Genomic DNA, 17,070 nt, shown 5'->3' on the forward strand with positions numbered 1-17,070 from the left:
ACAGCTTAGGAGGGTTGATCCTATTGATAAATTATCTTTAAGAAACAGAATTTAGCAGTCTACTACCCCAGTGTAACTAGCATATCACAAGGCACTTAACACTGTCTGTACAGTAAGGTGACGGGTAAGCCTTGTAGGGCAGAATCCAGACACTCACTAGAATGATAACTCACAGCCTTTTTCACCTTCTACACTTGTGTCGCATTAGTATACCATAGGCTTTGAGAACGTGTGATCCCTGTCTTGGGTCTCTGTTAGCTTGACTGGCCACTGCGGGTTGCCACTGAATCATGAGGACACCATCACCTTCCCACTTGTATTCGAACTCTGAGCATTTCCCACTCTGTTATTATGCCACCTACTAGATCAGCTGCCTTGCAGCTGTGTTCTTCTCCTGCACACCATTTCATCATTTAACCCCCCTCCCCCGAATACTATAGTGGTATATCTGCTCCTGAAGCCATACACAATTCCCATGACTCCATAGTTAAGGGTCTCCATTTGGCGCCGTACGCTGCCTCAAGTACAGTACACATATTTGGCTGCATTTACATTTAGAAAAATGCTATACAGTAAGCTTTCTATCTGGAGTTACATCTTTATACTGGAAAACAATATCAATACCTGCCCCTGACATGTCCGTTCACTGCAGTGAGACAGAGTCCACTAATACAGTGAGGAAAATAAGTATTTGATACACTGCCGGCTTTGCAACTACAAAGAATGGAAAGCTCTGTAATTTTTATTGTAGGTACACTTCAACTGTGAGACACGATCTTAAAAAAAATCCAGAAAATCACATAGAATGATTTTTACATAATTAATTTGCATTTTAATGTATGAAATAAGTATTTGATATAATAGAAAAACAGAACTTAATATTTGGTACAGAAACCTTTATTGCAATTACAGAGGTCAGACGTTTCCTGTAGTTCTTGACCAAGTTTGCACACACTGCAGCAAGGATTTTGGTCCACTCCTCCATACAGATTGTAGCGCCGGCGTCCCTGCCCTCTGCTAGGCATGGACGCTGTTCCCCTCACCTCTCTGCTCCGTGCCCGGCGTCCTCCTCCCGCTCTGCTGGCAGCGCGCGCTCCTTCCCGGCCACTGTGCTTAGGGCGCGCGCGCGCTCTCCCTCCCTCTTAAAGGGGCCGCGCGCGCCGTCCTAAGGAGTCCCCGGCCAATGGCCGGAGGACTTCACCATATATAAGGCACCTCCTCCAAAATGGAGGTGCCCGAGCAATGTTGTTGCACTGTTCACTACTCTGCTTCAGCCCTCAGGTCCCGTTGCCAGTTACCTGCCAGATACCTGCTAGATTCCTACCAGCTTGCTGTCTTATTCCTGCCTGATATTCTGCTACCTGCCTGCTAGCCTGAGGTCCGACGGTCTGCCTTACTACTCCTGTCAGTCTGTCTAAGGACCAGCTTGCCCGCTCACCTGGGAGCGCACATCAACTACCTGCCTGCTTGCCTGAGGTCCGACGGTCTGCCTTCCAACTCTTGTCAGTCTGTCTATGGACCAGCTTGCCCGCTCACCTGGGAGCGCACATCTGCTACCTGCCTGCTAGCCTACCTGGAGGCTCTGCCGTCACGTGCTGTGACCACCTGCCTGTCCAGTGACTCCTGCCCGCTCACCTGGGAGCGCTCATCTGCTGCCTGTCTGCTAGCCTACCTGGAGGCTCTGCCGTCACGTGCTGTGACCACCCGCCTGTCCAGAGACTTCTGCCCGCTCACCTGGGAGCGCTCATCTGCCGCCTGTCTGTTGGTCTTCCTGGAGGCTCCGCCGTCACATGCTGTGACCACCCGTTTATCCAGAGACTCTCGCCTGCTCACCTGGGAGCTCACGTCTACCATCAGCCGCCACAGGTCGTACCAACCCTTTACCCAGAGACTGCCCCGGTCACTTGCCGTGACCATCTGCCCGTTCACCCAGAGACTGCCCCGGTCACTTGCCGTGACCATCTGCCCGTTCACCCAGAGACTGCCCCGGTCACTTGCCGTGACCATCTGCCCGTTCATCCAGAGACTGCCCCGGTCACTTGCCGTGACCTCCTGCCCGTTCTTCTAGAGACTGTCCCGGTCACCTGCTGTGACTGCCTGCCTGGTCGCCACCCGCTCCCTTACAAGGACCACCCCCTTGTATAGTAGCTCAGAGGTTCCGCCTCCCAGACCCGTTATACAGATCTTCTCCAGATCTTTAAGGTTTCGGGGCTGTTGCTAGGCAACATTTAGTTTCAGCTCCCTCCAAATATTTTCTATTGGATTCAGGTCTGGAGACTGGCTAGGCCACTCCAGGACCTTGAAATGCTTTTTACAGAGCCACTCCTTTGTTGCCCTGGCTGTGTGTTTTGGGTCAATGTCATGCTGGAAGACCCAGCCACTATCCATCCATGTTCAGTTCTCTTACTGAGGGAAGGAGGTTGTTGGCCAAAATCTTGGGATACATGACCCCATCCATTCTCCCTTCAATACGGTGCAGTCGTCCTGTCCCCTTTGCAGAAAATCACCCCCAAAGTATGATGCTTCCTCCATCATGCTTCACATTTGGCGTGGTATTCTTGGGGTTGTACTCATTCTTTCTCTTCCTCCAAACATTGCGAGTTGAGTTGATACCAAAAAGTTCTATTTTGGTCTCATCTGACCACATGACTTTCTCCCATGTCACCTCTGAATCATCCAGAGGGAAATTGGAAAACTCCAAATGGGCCTGGACATGTGCTGGCGTGAGCATAGGGACCTTGCGAGCCCTGCAGGATTTTAATCCATGATGGTGACGCGCCCCCTGGGACATATTCCTTTTTGAGGGGAATACCCGGCACCGGATCAGATGGGGGGTTGTAGTCTCCGAGCGGCTGTGACCCGGCCCCGTGCCCAGGGCGTCAAGCTCAGTGTTATGTGGCAGCTTTACAGATGTTACTAAAGTTCTTTTGTGTCGACTACGCCACCCGTTGTGATGCGGTCACTGTGGCCGCCGCTGCAGCAGGGTCCGCTGAGGCTGATGGTGGATGCGCAGCTTGGTGGGATAACCCCCAACGGGAGGGGTATAGCCTCAGAGGGGACAGGCGCAGAGGATGGGGGTTGTGGTGGTGCGGTGCAGCCGGCAATGAAGACAGACTCGGGTTGTGCAGTTAAGGGAGTTTACTTACTGCTGATGTTTCGGTCACTCCAGCTGCTAGTGACCACCCGAGCCGTGCTGCGTCCACCAGGTCCTGGATCCAGCCAACCCCCAAACAAGTCCGGAGCATGGCCCTGAGCTCTCCCTCTGTCCTTTCTTCAGCCGTCCCCACCAGGGATTCACCTAGGTCCAGCTCCCTCGGGCCTTCTTTTGGGACACCCTTGGCCCTGGGTTCCCTGACCCTGCATGTGGTGTGCCTTCGGGGTGAATGTGGTGGGTGACCGTGACAGACACTGCCCACGGTCTCCGGTCTCTGGCTGGGGATTGTTTTTGCCCCCACCAGCTTGGGTTCCGGTACCCTGATGCTGACTCCTCACCCGGTGCTCTAATTTGGGTTCTTGGGTCCCTTCAGTCTTCCCCCTCTGGGTCTTTCTCTGCTCCACTCTCTCTCTCTCCAGGGCTGCTGTTTCCTGCTCTCTGCATCAGACTTGTCCTCTGCAGCTGACTGACTCTCTGCGTCTGACTGACTCTCTGCGTCTGACCCTGATTCTAGTTGGTGCCCTCCTTATATATCCCTCTATGTGTGAGCTCAGGTGACCAGCACCCAATGAGCTCCTAACACTACCCAGACTGCTCCCCCTATCTGCCCCTACACTACATGGGATGTACCACCCCCCTCCCACTCCAGCCAGGAACAGGCTCGGTTGTACCTGCACATTTCCAAGTGGGAGTACCGTCGGCCTGCTCCTCTGGAATGGGATGTATGTAGTGCATGCAGTCTATCTGAGCTCAGTTCCACACTCCATCCTTACCCGGGAGTGGAATATCACACCTCTGGTTTGAGGTGCAATACCCCTGTAGCAGCCGAATCCTCAGGGTGCTACATTCCCCCCTGGTAAATCACAGCACGTCCTCGGGCTGTAAGACATAAAACACCAAAACATACAAATTTTTCATATAAACATATAAAACATATAAAACATTATATATATAACATATCTTATCAGATAAAACTTTCTCGTAGACTTCTCTTGTCTCTGGTTCCTCCTCCGGACACTGTGCAACGTGTGTCCGGGAAAAGTGCGACAGTCTCTTAGAAAATCTGGTTTTCTATAAAACCGGTAGGGGGCGCTTTAGGACGCGCAACTATATACAGGGAAAGTTGGCCGCTCTCAGTCCTCGGCCAGTTAGAGGAAAGGGAATGGCTGCTCACAGTCCTCAGCCTGTAAGATGAAGGGGTTAACGGGTAAAACAGTTCACTGGTCCCAACGGGGACTATTTTAGCAGCAGCAACAGTTCCAGTTTCAGTTTCAGTTCCTTTATACCCCGATTGGGTAACTATTTACATCACTTCTCGGCCGCACTCAACGGCGTCTTCCTCCTGCTCTTTCTTGATATGGTGTTGCTTCAGACCCGTCCGGGTCCTCTGGCTCCTCCTCTCCGTACCGCAACTCCTCCTCCGTCAAGCGGTGTACGTGGAGGGCGTAAGGTCCTTTGGCACACTTGTGCCGGGTGAAAGTGACTTCGTCTCCGACGTAGAGGTCACGGCCTTTGTGACCTTCCGGCAGGTGGGACTCGACGTCTCTGCGGGTCACAAAAACGTCACCGCGGTTGTTACGGTCCCGAATAAAGCCCCACCCATGCTGCGGGTTGAACTTTATCACTGTCCCGATGGTGCGGGGACAATGCGCTGCACGGGGGTTCCTCCTAGTCCGGCTCTTCTGCTCCGCGCTCCGGATTTGGGCCTGTTGTTCTCTGACCCGCCTCTCCTCCCGTTCTCTCGTAAACTCTGCTAGCTGCTGACGACAACACTCAGTCCGCTCAGCGGCGACTGCCCGAGTTTCCTGAGTGAACCCCATTAGATCTTCTCCGGTGGGGTCCCACTCAAACTGTGCGTCTTCCAAAGGAGGCGAGACCCGAGTCACGGGCTTCGGAGCCGGGATCAGGGGCTCACACAAGGGCCCTCGTCTCTGTTGCCGCCCCAGCTCATGGTATCCTTCGGGCCAGATGAAGGGCTGCCCGTCCGGCCATGTGAGCTGGCTGAAGAGGTCCTCCCCCAGGTGTGGCACCCTTGGTATTGCGGGCACGGGCGCGGTGGTGATGGCGCCCGGGTTGCCCAGGCCTTGCGGCCAGGCCTGGGGCACCTGGAAGGTGAAGGGCACCGTTAGGACGGCGGCGCCCTGGGCTACCTGGCCTTGCGGCCAGGCCGGAGGCTCCGCGGAGGTAGGGGGCGCTGTTGGTGATGCGGCGCCCGGGGGTACTAGGCCTTGCGACCAGGCTGGTGGTAATTCCTGTTTTGTCACGCTCCGGGTCGAGGCGCGTGACGTCACAGGGGTCGCGGCGGCGGCTTCCGGTCGGGGCCTAGTCCATGGCGGTGACCTGGCGGCTACGGGCACAGCAGGGGGACTTTCGGGCTCTGCGACGGGGAGCTGGGGCAGGTAAGCGGTGTCACGGCTTGGGGTATAGGCGTCCCCTTTACCTGCCTCCATGCGTTCGGCTCCCTCCTCGGCGCCGTCTCCGGCCTTGGGTCCTCCTGCGCCATCCTCAGAGGCGGTCTGCTTCCTCTTCCAGGGTAGCGTGCTCCGTTGACTGGTCTCTGGTTGCTGGGCCATCTCCCGGCTCCACTCCGCCAGTATCTCGCGCTGTACCCGGGCCATCCTCCTTGCGAGGCCCTCCAGGGCAGTTTGTGCACACTCCCGGTCTCGGGGGAGCTGCGCTAGGATCTCCGCTAGACCTAGCGGGGTTGTGGACTCTAGCAGGCTCCTGACCATCGGGTCGGTGCTGCTCTGCTCGGCTTCCGGCAGGCTCCTGGCCAGCGGGCCGGTGCTGCTCTGCCCTCCTTCCTCGGTCTCTAGCAGACTCCTGGCCAGCGGGCCGGTGCTGTTCTGCTTTCTCTCCATCTCCGGGTGAGCTCCTCCGCTACTCCTTGTTAGACCTCTTGCCTCCGGGTGCGCTCGCTCCAGACTGCTCCAAGCGACACCCATCTTTGTTCTTCTCTTTCGTCTCCACCCACTTCGAGGGCGGTCCCGGGGCAACTCGGTGACTGTCAGCTCCAGGGGGAGTTCTTTCACGCTGACAGACACCTCCAGCATCACAGTCTCTGTTGGTGGGGGCGGTTTCCACTTTTGGCGCCATTTTCTGTCCTGGCCCACGATGGGAGGTGGCCTCTTGCCCTCTTTTGGCACGCCCATAATGGCGTCCGCTGCTCTTCCAAGGCGGGAAATCTGCGGTTTTGGCGGGAAGCGTCGCCCAGTGGCGGGAAACTCTGCAGATGGCGGGAACAAGTTGGAAATGGCGGACAATCGGCGGGAAACGACTGGTGATGGAGTCCGATGGCGTGGACCCTCCGGAACTGGCGGGAGACTTCTTTCTGAGGTAAACTTGCACTTTTCTTCAGGCACGCAGTACCCGGGTGTTGCGGGCACGTAATCCTGCCGACTACGCCAAAGTTGACGCGCCCCCTGGGACATATTCCTTTTTGAGGGGAATACCCGGCACCGGATCAGATGGGGGGTTGTAGTCTCCGAGCGGCTGTGACCCGGCCCCGTGCCCAGGGCGTCAAGCTCAGTGTTATGTGGCAGCTTTACAGATGTTACTAAAGTTCTTTTGTGTCGACTACGCCACCCGTTGTGATGCGGTCACTGTGGCCGCCGCTGCAGCAGGGTCCGCTGAGGCTGATGGTGGATGCGCAGCTTGGTGGGATAACCCCCAACGGGAGGGGTATAGCCTCAGAGGGGACAGGCGCAGAGGATGGGGGTTGTGGTGGTGCGGTGCAGCCGGCAATGAAGACAGACTCGGGTTGTGCAGTTAAGGGAGTTTACTTACTGCTGATGTTTCGGTCACTCCAGCTGCTAGTGACCACCCGAGCCGTGCTGCGTCCACCAGGTCCTGGATCCAGCCAACCCCCAAACAAGTCCGGAGCGTGGCCCTGAGCTCTCCCTCTGTCCTTTCTTCAGCCGTCCCCACCAGGGATTCACCTAGGTCCAGCTCCCTCGGGCCTTCTTTTGGGACACCCTTGGCCCTGGGTTCCCTGACCCTGCATGTGGTGTGCCTTCGGGGTGAATGTGGTGGGTGACCGTGACAGACACTGCCCACGGTCTCCGGTCTCTGGCTGGGGATTGTTTTTGCCCCCACCAGCTTGGGTTCCGGTACCCTGATGCTGACTCCTCACCCGGTGCTCTAATTTGGGTTCTTGGGTCCCTTCAGTCTTCCCCCTCTGGGTCTTTCTCTGCTCCACTCTCTCTCTCTCCAGGGCTGCTGTTTCCTGCTCTCTGCATCAGACTTGTCCTCTGCAGCTGACTGACTCTCTGCGTCTGACTGACTCTCTGCGTCTGACCCTGATTCTAGTTGGTGCCCTCCTTATATATCCCTCTATGTGTGAGCTCAGGTGACCAGCACCCAATGAGCTCCTAACACTACCCAGACTGCTCCCCCTATCTGCCCCTACACTACATGGGATGTACCACCCCCCTCCCACTCCAGCCAGGAACAGGCTCGGTTGTACCTGCACATTTCCAAGTGGGAGTACCGTCGGCCTGCTCCTCTGGAATGGGATGTATGTAGTGCATGCAGTCTATCTGAGCTCAGTTCCACACTCCATCCTTACCCGGGAGTGGAATATCACACCTCTGGTTTGAGGTGCAATACCCCTGTAGCAGCCGAATCCTCAGGGTGCTACAATGGCATAGAGTGTTACTAACGGTAATGTTTGAGACTGTGGTCCCAGCTCTCTTCAGGTCATTGACCAGGTCCTCCGATGTAGTTCTGGGCTGATTTCTGACCTTTCTCAGAATCATCCTTATTCCTTACCCCACGAGGAGAGATCTTGTGTTTCTTCCGCTTTCTAATAATTGTGCCAACAGTTGTTACCTTCTTCCCAGGCTGCTTGCCTACTGTCCTGTAGCCCATCCCAGCTTTGTGCATGTCTACAATTTTGTCCCTGGTGTCCTTAGACAGCTCTTTGGTCTTGGCCAGGGTGGAGGGGTTGGAGTGTGATTGATTGAGTGTGTGGACAGGTGTCTCTTATACAGGTAGCAAGTTCAAACAGGTGCAATTAATACAGGTAATGAGTGCAGAGGAGGAGTGCTTCTTAAAGAAAAACTAACAGGTCTGTGAGAGCCAGAATTCTTGCTGGTTAGTAGGTGATCAAATACTTAGTTAATGCAACAAAATGCAATTTAATTATTTAAAAATCATACAATGTGATTTTTTAGTTTTTCTTTTTTGATTCTGTCTCTCACAGTTGAAATGTTCCACCGATAAAATTACAGACCTCTCCATTCTTTGTAGGTGGGAAAACTTGCAAAATCGTCAGTGTATCAAATACTTATTTCCCCCACTTTATATTGTGTCTTACAAAAGAAAATAATTCTGATATGAAAAAGTTAACCTCCCAATGAAAATGTTATCTTAACATAAATGTAGTCTAAAGGTGGCCATATAATTTAAATGTCTGTCGGCCAAATGGACTTCAGCCGATTATTCGTCCGCCACCAATCTCTCCCATACACTGGGTTACTCCTGTGTTCTCAATAGGAAAGCCACCTACAGACATATCCGCCACCCATTTATCTCCAGGAGAACAAAGTGATCTGCAGTCCGAAATAGGACATACCCATCGACATTTTTCCCTGACAAACCGTTTGTCCGGCACTCCCATTCACATTTGGAGCGTTGAATGAACCTGTCGATATCGACTGGTGCAGCAGACATTAGTCTAATGTGCATGGGGCCTTATATAGAGATGCTATGCTGGAGCATAGTATAAAATTGGAGACGTTTGGTGGTATAAAAGGGCCCACGTAAGTCCAAGTGTGCTGTATTAAAGTTCTGTAATAGGTTTATGTGCATTAGTCGATATGTAGCTAAACATCAGCACTGACCCAAGAAAACACAATGTAAAAACAAAACAGATGCATTTTAATTTTCAGCTTGTACATATATAAATTGTTCCTTGGAGCATGAAGGTCCTGGAGAGTGAACAGGTGAATCGAGGGCAGTGAACATGACTGCCGTGTGCTCCTTTTACAGCCTATCCCCTTCTTGTTTACAGCACAGCAACTTTAATGGCTGATTACACCAATAAATGTGAGTTCTCTCTTTCCTATCAATTAATTTGCTGAGCAACTTTAAGCACTCACAGTATTTTCAGTCTTTTAATCTCCTGGAGCAATTAGTTGTTGCTATTCCCTAAGTAGCTTTAGGGCAGCCATACAGATAGTTTAGAAAACTTTGCAGTGGGCTGATTCACTTCCTCTCGTGTGTTCTCATTTTAATAGACTAAATGAGCTCGGCTTCAATTACATTTTCTGGCTTCCAGCAGTGATTTCATAATCTAGCCAACACTTAGCTCTCTTAATGGACCTTCATTGGTGTAAAGTGGTATATCTATATACAATATGTCCGAAATTATGTAATAATCCCAGTTCTACAAATGTATATCTTGGAGACATTACTTAAAGAGGACCCTTCACCTCATTTTACATGCTAAACTAGCCACATCATGAAGTGACCTCAGAGCTGAATAAATCGTTTATTTCTTAATTTATCATCTCTATTGCGAAGATATTAGTTTGTAAAGTTTAGATTCTAATTTCTCCTCCAGGCGGTAGTAAGATTCTTAGCTGGAGGAATTTACTTTTCCCTTGCATAACGTTGACCAATCATAATTAGGAGGTGTCATGTAGGCGGAAAAAAGAAAATACCCCCAGTAAGTGTTAGAACCGGCTTTTTCTGTGTGATGTGGTAATACTCTTGTCTAACCAGGTCACACAGATCTAACTGCCGGCGATTACTGTTCAAGGAGAAGAGAGCAGAGCTTTGTGTCATTACAAACGCAGCCCTGAATATATCCCAAGTATCAGGGAAAAATGCCCTCATTCCTGGGATAGATGCAGAGTAGTGTATATGACAAGCTCTGCTCATACACTACAGCTCTCATCTCACAGCACTGTTATGCTGTGAGATGAGAACTGTAGTGTGTGAAAATGTGAATGCATTCATGTATCGATAAACCACATAATGGGGCATGTTAGAATGCAAGGAAAGTTTGCTATACATGCATGGTGAAAGTTTAGAGGGGTTACCTGGTATTGTTAAATGGGCTAAGAGCAGAAAATTTGTTAAAATCATAAAATTACCATTACTCACATATTCAATGTCCCACCAGTCCTGCAAAGATGACATCTCATACATCAGTCACATGACTGCTGCAGCCAATCACTGTCATACTCTATATGCAAGCATCGCTGCTGAGCCAAGCAATGGCTGCAATGGTCACGTGAATAATGTACATGATGCCATCACTGCAGGCCGCTGAACAACTGGGGATTGAATTGCTGAATATAAGTTATTTAAATATGTTAATACATTTTATGCTCTTTGCCCATTATTTCAAAAATTCAGGACAACCCCTTTAAGTCATATTTCACCTTCTAAAATAACATTAGAAATCGCAGATGATAAAATAAGGTGATTTTGAAATGCAGATAACCTAATGAAGTTACATTAGAAACTCACCTATTTAATCCCTCATCGGCCATATGACTGCTGCATGCAGTCACTGGCTGCAGTGGTCACGTGAATCATGTACGTGATGTCATCAGTGCAGGACTGGTGGAGACCACTGGAGTGGCAGAAACTAGTATGTTTTTTTACATATCTTTTTCATAGCCCATTTTAAAAAAAATCCTGGTCAACCCCTTTAAGAGGTAGTACACCTGATGAAGTAACATTAGAAACAGCCTATTAAATAACCTTTGATTGCAACGATTATCATTGCTTATTTAATCCACCGAAGAAGCGGTGCTAATTGGCTGCTGCTAAGGTTACATTTATCTACTAATGAGGGCGTCTTCTGTGCTTTGAGGCATTAGCACCAGCTCATGTGTACTATATCCTTAATGTATAAGTAGCATGACCCCATTTACATAGCTTGTTTATATATATATAGACCTAGATCTTTTTGCTGGCTAATGAGCAGGAGTTCAGTATGAGGAAGGTTTTCATATCCTTCTGGTAATCTGGTCTGCAGACTTCAATCAAGGTAGCTCGTTAATGTAAATTGCGTGGTAAATTATAAAATGACTAGTACAATAAACAATGCTTGTGATGTGAGCGACATCAACTATATCACTATTATACTGTTTATATAACACTTGCTAATTAATCATTCGCCTTGATTGAAATCTGATGTCTATGATTTCATTAGTAAATATCTTAACATTGAGAATGGAGCGCATGAAAAGGAGTTCTCAAAATAGCTTTGATTGCTTGGACTGAAAAGGCAAAGATTGTCCTACAATGTGGGAAATGCAGGACAGCAAAATAAGAAAAAAAAAATCCAGATTATTAAATTTGTTATGGTCAACACAAATGTTTACTAAAACAGTGGTGAGTATATTTAAGGTGTAATGTGATAAGGGGGGCAGAGATGGAAAGAGTTTGAGTAAAACAGTCCATGGACTCTGAAAGTGGAAAACTGGTCATACCTATGAGATAAAAGTTAGAAAATGTAGTGGGATAGAAGGATTAAGCATGTCAAAGTGCAACGTCTGATCTTTTCCCTTAGTAGTAAATATCGCCCTCTTTCAATTGAAAAAATCAAGTGCCCTGACCACAGATGAAGATGCCTGTTCATGGGGTAGTTGGGACGAATAACTATCGGCTGATCACGGGATTGCCCTTCGTATAACAGCCTATTAAGACCAGCCAATTAGAGATGAGCAGATCTTTTGAAATTCGAATTGGCCGACTTTTTGGCCAAAAATTTGATTTGTGGCAAAAAAATTAGAGTCAATCTCTATGCTGGAAAGCTTTTAATTGCTCGGAAAATACACGTGCGGGAGAGGAGAGGAACAGGACCTTGCTGACCATAAGAGCTTAGATTTTACGTGTGAGAAAGAGAGGACACCGCTGATCATAAGAACTTGCACTTTACAGGAAAGAAAGAGAGAGAACCCCACTGACCATAAGAGCTTACACTCTACAGGAGAGAGAGAACTCCGCTGACCATAAGAGCTTACACTCTACAGGAGAGAGAGCGCACCCCGCTGACCATAAGAGTTTACACACTACAGGAGAGAGAGAGAACCTCGCTGAGCATAAGAGCTTTCACTCTACAGTACAGAGAGGACCCCGCTGACCATAAGATCTTACACTCTACAAGAAAGAGAGGACCCCACTGACCTTAAGAGCTTACACTCTACAGGAGAGAGAGGACCCCACTGACCTTAAGAGCTTACACTCTACAGGAGAGAGAGAGGACCCCACTGACCATAAAAACTTACACTCTACAGGAGAGAGAGGACCCTGCTGACCATAAGAGCTTATACTCTACAGGAGAGAGAGCACCCTGCTGATCATAAGAGCTTACACTCTACAGGAGAGAGAGCGCACCCCGCTGACCATAAGAGCTAATACTCTACAGGAGAGAGAGGACCCCACTGACCACAAGAGCTTACACTCTACAGGAGAGAGAGGACCCTGCTGATCATAAGAGCTTACACTCTACAGGAGAGAGAGGACTCCACTCACCATAAGAGCTTACACTCTGCAGGAGAGAGAGGACCCCACTGACCATAAGATCTTATACTCTACAGGAGAGAGAGGACCCCGCTGACCATAAGATCTTACACTCTACAGGAGAGAGAGGACCCCGCTGACCATAAGAGCTTACACTCTACAGGAGAGAGAGAGCGCACCGCGCTGACCATAAGAGTTTACACACTACAGGAGAGAGAGAGAACCTCGCTGAGCATAAGAGCTTTCACTCTACAGTACAGAGAGGACCCCGCTGACCATAAGATCTTACACTCTACAGGAGAGAGAGGACCCCGCTGACCATAAGAGCTTACACTCTATAAGAGAGAGAGAGGACCCCGCTGACCATAAGAGCTTACACTCTACAGGAGAGAGAGAGGACCCCGCTGACCATAAGAGCTTACACTCTACAGGAGAGAGAGAGAGGACCCCGCTGACCATAGGAGCTTACACTCTACAGGAAAGAGAGGACCCCACTGACCTTAAGAGCTTACACTCTACAGGAGAGAGACGACCCCACTGACCTTAAGAGCTTACACTCTACAGGAGAGAGAGAGGACCCCACTGACCATAAAAGCTTACACTCTACAGGAGAGAGAGGACCCTGCTGACCATAAGAGCTTATACTCTACAGGAGAGAGAGCACCCTGCTGATCATAAGAGCTTACACTCTACAGGAGAGAGAGCGCACCCCGCTGACCATAAGAGCTAATACTCTACAGGAGAGAGAGGACCCCACTGACCACAAGAGCTTACACTCTACAGGAGAGAGAGGACCCTGAGGATCATAAGAGCTTACACTCTACAGGAGAGAGAGGACTCCACTCACCATAAGAGCTTACACTCTGCAGGAGAGAGAGGACCCCACTGACCATAAGATCTTATACTCTACAGGAGAGAGAGGACCCCGCTGACCATAAGATCTTACACTCTACAGGAGAGAGAGGACCCCCCCTGACCATAAGAGCTTACACTCTACAAGAGAGAGAGAAGACCCCGCTGACCATAAGAGCTTATACTCTACAGGAGAGAGAGCACCCTGCTGATCATAAGAGCTTACACTCTACAGGAGAGAGAGCGCACCCCGCTGACCATAAGAGCTTATACTCTACAGGAGAGAGAGGACCCCACTGACCACAAGAGCTTACACTCTACAGGAGAGAGAGGACCCCGCTGACCATAAGAGCTACACTCTACAGGAGAGAGAGAGGACCTCGCTGACCATAAGAGCTTACACTCTACAAGAGAGAGAGAAGACCCCGCTGACCATAAGAGCTTACACTCTACAGGAAAGAAAGTGCACCCCGCTGACCATAAGAGCTTACACTCTACAGGAAAGAGAGGACCCCACTGACCACAAGAGCTTACACTCTAGAGGAAAGAGAGGACCCTGCTGATCATAAGAGCTTACACTTTACAGGAGAGAGCGCGCACCCCGCTGACCATAAGATCTTGCACTCTACAGGAGAGAGAGGACCCCACTGACCACAAGAGCTTACACTCTACAGGAGAGAGAGGACCCCACTGACCATAAAAGCTTACACTTTACAGGAAAGAAGGAGAGACGACCCCACTGACAATAAGATCTTACACTCTACAGGAGAGAGAGAGGGCCCCACTGACCAAAAGAGCTTACAATCTCCAGGAGAGAGAGAGAGGACCCCACTGACCCTAAAAGCTTACGCTCAATAGGAGAGGGAGAGAGGACCCCACTGACCATAAGAGATTACAGTAAAGAGAGGACATTGCTGACCAAAAGAGCTTACAGCTTACAGGCGAGAAAGAGAGGACACCACTGACGACAAGAGCTTACACTTTACGTGAGAGGGAGGACCTAGCTGACCAGAAGAGCTTACACTCTACAGGAGATAGAGAGGACCCTGCTGATCATAAGAGCTTACACTTTACAGGAGAGAGAGAGAGAAGACCCTGCTGACTATAAGAGCTTACTTACCCTCTACAGAAGAGAGACACATACCCAGTAACTCTGGAGATGGAAAATGACTCTGCTGTACAAGCTGTGCTCAGGGCACATAGGATGCCATGGTTCTCTGCAGTGCTGGTCCTGTTTACACAAGACGATGCACCGTCAAGAATTATGATCTTTTATTCTGCACAAAAGATCATTTCATCATTTCGCCAGATGAATGAGAGTTTTGCTCATTCAATGGGTGTTCTGCAGACTGTTTACACTGTAAGATACAAGATACAAGAGAAACCAGCGTTTTTAACAACTATCGTTCACAATTATCTTCCAATGTAAATGCCCCTTTAGGCCAACAGATGTCGTCAGAAAAACAGGCCATGGGGTATCTTGTACCCACTTAGCAGCCACCTGAAAATGTACTACTAACACACTGTATCACCATGGATTAAAGACTATGATACCCAGGACATCATAATCCGAAATAGATAGACTTATTGGTATGATAATTATCTACACGCCATTCTCATATACAAAGGATAGTGATGAATACAGACATTCACTGTGCTCTACACCACTGGCACTCACACAGTCAGAGCCTTGCACATATTATCCCCGAGTTTGTGCATTATCTATTATTTTGTTTCATTGTGTTATGCATCATTATTTTGCATTTTAATAGACATAAGTTCAGGAGGTACAGTATATACCAGTATACTGATCCTTTTTTGCCTATTAAAATCTGTTATTGAAGGGGTTTTCAAGGATTTATTTTTTCTTTTTCTCTGTCATTCATGAGCAGTATGAAGGTTTTAAGTCCTCTCCTTACAAAAGTTACAGACTTGAGCTCTGCTCTATGTAAAAACTACATACCTTTGCCCCTACCTCCCTGTGTAATATACAACATACAGATGCATTTCCCAAGGTTTTTCCCAGTGGTATATGGAGCATATAGGATTTACTTGTCCAGTGACCCAGGTCCGCAGGCAACGATTGTTCTCAACAACATCTGCATCTCAGGAAGATACAGTTGATAAGTATGCTGGGCGAGGGTCATTAGTTCTTAAGAAAATGTTTCCTCACCAATGCCATCTTTTTCATACACAATTGTAATATAAAAAAGGAAACCTTATGCGAAACGCGCGTCGTGGCTATTGACTCACACAGGCACTCTCCACTTTTTAGATGAGCATCCATCATCTTGACTTGTGCTACTATTTGTCTCATAGCAATGTATATATTCTTTTTTGCCATACTATGTGACCTTTTTGGCGCTTTTTTGGTACATGCACAATAACCTTTTCACATGGGATTTCCCATCATTACTTAAGTGTGCTGGATGCTTTAGCGCCATCTATCTCACATGTGGCATTTTTACATTGCTTTGCACAATATTCTCTTTTTTCCTTTTTGGATTACTTATTGTTACTTATTATGACTGTCATTTTGATTAATGAGTTGCACATGATTGTATGTGCTGTGCTGTATGTGCTGTGCTGTTTGTGCTGTCACACAGTTTGTGTCTTCACCGTTTTTGAACCGTCTACTAATATTCAAATGTATGTAATATTGAAACCTATTTTTTAATAAGTAATAAAATGTAAATATTTCATATATGTTAGGTCTCTATGTTTATTTTCTATACATTCATTGGGGTATACAGGCTCAACTTTTTTCTGCTATTGTCTTAATTGTATTGGGAGTTCCCCATATTGACTATTGTTCCTATTTTTGTCTATGGCTCTAGCAAATTCTGTAGGAAAAAATAGTGCAAAGGATTTTATAAATTGGTTTTGCTGGAAAAATAATACACTGATAAATTTTCCCATGTGTATCCAACAATATGCTTATATTTTATTTTGTATAAGTCTCACAACCTTACATTTGCCTTTATTTTCTTTCAGAAATCCCAATGTGGCCTTCGCCATCCCGGTATTGCTAATTGTAAGAGACAGATAAGTAAAGTTTCTGGTAACAGAATCCTTGTGGCCCCACTCCAGTGGTCCCTGCAGCTTGGTGAGATACAGTGACATGTGCCGGGTCACCAGGAGAGTTGACACTGATACTTGATAGGGGATTATACTCTTCAAAGGAAGTTTTCTTAGCAGTAAAGGAGAAGAGGTTTAAACCTTCATGATATCAGGCTGGTGTACAATTCCTCCACGTATTATTCCTGGGGCTTCCAAGGAAGCAGAAGGTCAGTGTTTTTTTTAAGACGCAGAATGATGCCCCCTGATTCGCAGCTGAGTCCCCACTGCACAAAACAATCTGATCACACTGTGACCCACAGTCCTGATACGTTAACCAAATGCTGGAGGTCATCTATTGATCCCTGTAAAGTCTAGTGAACAATACACCCAGGAAATGAAAAAATGCTACACCAGGGAACTATTAACACTTATTCAACTAAATACATTGCCGTAAAAACGTGTCTGCCTATTGATGGAAAACTATAGATCAAGACTGACCATTTCCAATTGAATCAAATGGG

Source organism: Phyllobates terribilis, unplaced genomic scaffold (genome assembly GCF_046119375.1).
Source record: "Phyllobates terribilis strain yellow unplaced genomic scaffold, ASM4611937v1 Scaffold_4__5_contigs__length_816908805, whole genome shotgun sequence".
NCBI classification, from domain to species: Eukaryota; Metazoa; Chordata; class Amphibia; order Anura; family Dendrobatidae; genus Phyllobates; species Phyllobates terribilis.